Source organism: Cheilinus undulatus, linkage group 4 (genome assembly GCF_018320785.1).
Source record: "Cheilinus undulatus linkage group 4, ASM1832078v1, whole genome shotgun sequence".
NCBI classification, from domain to species: Eukaryota; Metazoa; Chordata; class Actinopteri; order Labriformes; family Labridae; genus Cheilinus; species Cheilinus undulatus.
The window spans coordinates 37210156-37215388 of record NC_054868.1 but is presented as its reverse complement, the minus strand read 5'-3'; positions in this window follow the sequence as shown (position 1 = coordinate 37215388).

Below are 5233 nucleotides of genomic sequence, written 5' to 3'. Positions count from 1 at the left end.
TGCAACATACATGCACTGTGAACATGAACAATTTGTACACAAGTCAATGTTTAAAGCTTTCTGTTGTGATATCCAGTATTCATGAGTAAGATGTGGGTGTCTTTTTCTTTTAGGACACAATGTCTTTAACAAGCTACACATAGTAGGGGGTAATAACTCAAGAGGAAAAAATTCTTCCGTGGCTTTAAAGAAAGAATCAAATCCACCACTAATTTTGTGTCTTTTGCATCTCCAGCAGCTTTGTTCACTTTTCCATTTGTGTTTCTTTCTCTTTGCTTATTCTAACATAAATTATTGACTGGCTAATTTGGTCTGCTGGCCCTGTGAGACACTGCAGCATCGGCATGACAGCTTTATCTATTAGACTGAGCCCAATGACAGCCTTGTTCCGGCTGTGTGTGTGCATCTATTTGTGTGTCCCAGTGTGTGCATGTGCTCTGCCTTTTCATGCTCACACGTGTGTGTATGTGGGTGTGTGTGACATGTGTCTGTGTTACAAATGGGGGGGTCAGGCTCATTCTCAGTTGCATTAGCGCAGGAGCAGGACTGGGACACATCAACATCTTAATCAATATGCAAGAGTCAATTACTGAGGAAGCGCGTGCTTAAGCAAGATCTGATTATTGGGTTCATGTTCAGTCCACCAAATGGACCGAATCAATGCGATGCGATATGTGCTACAGACACACCACCACCACCACACATACACACACACACACACACACAGTCAAACAATCAGCCCTCCTTCTTTCGTCTCCTGTCACCTCACCCCTGTGCACCCGCTTCATCCACTGTCCCCCACCCTGCTCACATTCCTCATGGACACTTGAGGAAGAGGAAGGCAGGCTGATCAAAGTGACAAAGAGGAAGGGTTTATGCTCTGCTGCAGCAACTAACAGGACTGCATTGAACTTGTCCAGACAGCACGAGTGTATTAAGATGAAAAGACTGGAGGAGCTTCAAGCTCTCAACCAACCTTTAAATAAGTCATATTTTGGGATGATTTATGAAGATATAAGAGCGTAAAAGAAAAAACAGGATTATCTTAGAAGTTGTCTGAATGTGCTCAATGCACTGTACTAAACCAAAACATACTTTAGAACGTTTCTGAGCTCTGTTTTTCCCTGCTGGGATATCATGCAAACTTAATCACTCTTTGTGTGCATTGTTCCAGCTGTGGATTTGAATTTTGGGTTTGGATGTGTCCGTCTCTGATGTTTGCTGCGATTTCTGTGAAGATGAACCACATCTTGGTTTTTGTTAACATATCATTCCAGAACTGTGTAATGATGTCTGAGATACTGCACAACCTTTCAACAATCCTGTTTATAGCACGTGAAACATGATCCGAATAAGTGATGTTCCTAGGTGTTAGTGCTGCACAGTTAATCTAATCGCAACTGCAATGTCAGGCCGTGCAATGACATAATTGCGTAAAAAGCTGCGATTATTTTCATATTAGAGTACTTGAAAGGTTTACAAAAACACCTGCATAAAGGCCTTTAAGTTTACAATAATGCCAGTACTGCACATTGTAGAAGAACAATTACTTTCACAGCAGGAAAAACTTACGTTTTAAAATATCAAGTTATTTTGAAAGCAGTACTGTAAAAACCTTTGTATTTGTTATGCGTCTTAATATTTGTATGTTTCGAGTTGAAAAATATACCATACAAACTATCCTTGTTCTCTGCACTTTCCTTGATGGCAAATAGACTCAATTATGAATCACGATTTGCAATATTGTCCAATATGATGATATTTTTTTTTTTCATTTTTATATATGTTCAAAATAAATAAAGATGAAATGAAATGAAATGACAGTCGCACTTTTTTACTAAAACGTGCAGCACTACTATGCTTATAATTTCCATTCCAATTAAAAACAAACAATAATTGCATTTAGCAAACTAGTCAAAAGTCAAACAAATACATACTGTAAACCAACTTCACACTGCAACGGTAAAACAACATCACAATATAATGATGCAAAGTTGCTTTGCAGAATGTGGCTAATATTAGCAGTGCTAACATCAAAGTATTCCTGAGCTCATATATTGTCCAGTTATACGTGAGTAACCTGACAGCCTCTGGACAACTTTATCCCCATTTTCCAGAATAAAAATAACCTCCTGTTCAAAACGCTATAACAGTCAGTGTTTTTTTTTATATCAAACTAGAAAAGCACTCGGGGATCACAGACCTCCACCATCAGCCCTATCTCCCAATAGTACAGAATCCTTCAAAAAATTCCTGGATCCAGTCGGTGATCCGGATCACTCCCAAAATCTAATCAGTTCTTCCTTATGCCATTTCTGACACTTCCTGAAAATTTCATCCAAATCCGTCCACAACTTTTTGAGTTATGTTGCTAACAAACAAACAAACTTACTAACTAACAAACTAACAAACCCTGCCGATCACATAACCTCCTTGGCGGGGGTAATTAAAGAGATTTGTGGCAGCAAGGAAATAGTTAACTAGCTGCTGCTAGTTGACTATTTCCATAAAATAGTCAGTTACATAACTAATCTTACCGCAACTACAATGGGGATGTCAGACAATTACATAAAAGCACAAGAGGCTGTAATTTTTTTTTTATTAAGTAGTACTTGAAAGCTTTATTAGATGCCTGCACAGAGGCCTTCAAGTTTACTATAGTGCAACTATTGCACTTGTAGAAGTACCTTTATTTTCAAAATGGGAAAATATTTAGTTATTTTGAAAACAATAATGTAACAACATTAGGTTTTGTATTCGTTTAATGCTTCTTAATATTTGTATGTTTCAAGTTGAGGAATACACCCTTCCAGACTATTATTATTTCCTGCTTGATAATCATTATTGCAGACTCATGATACCATTTATGAATTATATCGGAATAGCAACTGCAAATCAAAAAACTGGCCAATAGCGGTGTAATGATTCATCGCTGTATATCTATACATTGGTTGATTAATTATCCTGTCAGATAGATAGAAAGTCAAAACAATTATCTCCACTGTCCGTTTCAGCTACGCTTTTATTATCAAATTCCTTCTGCATGCCCACTGACAGTCTCCACCACTCTGTACATCCTCAACATGCTACACCAGTAGCTGCAGTCACTAACAGTTAGCAGCCAAGTTAAGGTGGAAAGAGCTCCTCTCTCAGCTGTGTGAACATATTTTGGACATAGACTACAGCAGGGTGAGCATTTTATCATATTTTGTTATTTAATCTCAATAAAATCTCACAATGTATTGAAAAATTACAAATGAACTACAGGCTAGATTAATATGAGTGGTATTGAAATCATATCATGGAATATTTTGTGATATCGGAAAACATATCGAAACAGCTGATTTACACTATATTGGCAGTAATCACAACAGCACATCATTATCAAATCATCCAACCCGAGTGTAGCTGGGATTGTGGGCCTAAACTGATAAAAATGTTAATTTGTTTAACCAACTTGTATTTCCAGTGCCTAGTGCCTAACCTGAAATTCACCATAGCTTTATCTTTTCGTTAAAGCTGTCTGCATGTGAGTTTTCCCCTCTTTTAACATTTGCCTGTCATATTTACTTTCATGGAGGATTCTGTTTGGTGTGCTGCTCCTGTCTATCGCCCGTCAACTTATCAACATGGATCACACATTTGGCCAGCCACGCTTCCTTGCAGAGAAACCTCGCCACACCTCAGGCCCCACCTTGGCATCCCCGCCAACCCCACCTCACTGTCGGATCACTTCTTTATTTACCTGGCTGAAAAATCACATCTGGAGCACGGAGGACACAACAAAGGAGAGAAGGAGGAAAAATAGGGCTACGGGAAGCCGGGTGGTAGAGAGAGGACCAACAAGGCAAGAAATCAATAGCCCACAGATTTTTAACTAAGGGTTTTTTTTCCTCTCACTCTCTGTCTTTTTTTATCTCGTAAGCTGCCAAACATCACCAGTGAAACTTGCACGAGGCAGTCGTTGCCAGAGGGTGAATCATAGCAATATTGATTTGATTATGTAAAAGCTCGGTGGAACCTCAAGCCAGATGCAGAAATAACTCCTCACCTAGGTCCTGCGGGAGAGTACACACACTGGTTTGGAGGAGAAAGAGAGAGACTGAGAGTAAGACAGAGAGAACTGGATGAGAAAAAGAAAAAGATGTATTGTTGAGGATAAAAGCATAATTACTTCCCTCACAGCTAAGATACATTTTTTTTGCTATTTTCCTGATATCTCTTCCTTCTGTGGCCCCCTGCTTCCTTTCTCCAGCCGTGCAGGATGATAATTAACACCGCTCCACTGTACTGAATTAGGAGCTGACAGTTATGAACTCTGCAGAAGGAGCGTGCTACCCTGCTTGATCAGATCTGTGTGTGATTGTGTGTGCGTGTTACCAGACAGCACCACAGCCGATAGAAGAGAAGGCAACAGAAAGATAGAGCGTACTTGGATTCTGATCTATGGCACCCTCTTCTGGACCCACTATCTCTGACTAGCCTTTTAACAGAGGAGATAACAAAACTTGAACATAGGCACTAAATTTCTTATTCACAGTTAGATTCTGACATGGAAAATAAGTTGTGCAATCACCATAAAAATGTATTTATTATTTTGATAATGGTATTTTTAATTTTATAAATGATTCAGACATGTCTTTTATAGAAACTGCAGTGTGAATTTTTAGTGAAGATTTTTGTTACTGTGACAGTGTTTTTGCAGTTTGAAAAATTGGAAAGACAATTTCCAACATGCAGTTATCATCTTCATAATTTGAAAGTTGAGTCTTAAAGAGATACAAAAGATTACAAAAGTATTATATAGGATTTGGCAACCAATCATTTTGCTGGCGTACGCAAAGCCAGCGCTCCTGGCTAGGCACTAATTGGGCCACCTTTTTTTTTATGGTGCATTATGGGAGCCACTGATCCAGAGGTCTGTCTTTAACTGCTCTAAATTATGATTCCACCTCAGTGAATCTCCAGCCCATCGAATGACTGGAACATTGTGGTCAGCTCTCGTAATTGGCCTGGGCTGGTATCTCATGTAAAATACTAATCAGATCACATGAGTGGTGGGTGTGTCTTCAAAGGGAGATGGGGTTTCACTGAATCTATTTGAGCGTGTGATTAGGTGGGTATAAAATGGGCCAGAATAACAGATCTCATTAGACTGAACTGTATGCCTACTCTCTGCTTCCTGAGCATTTTGCTCGTCTGGACTTCCTGTGAATTTTAAAATGCATCTGTG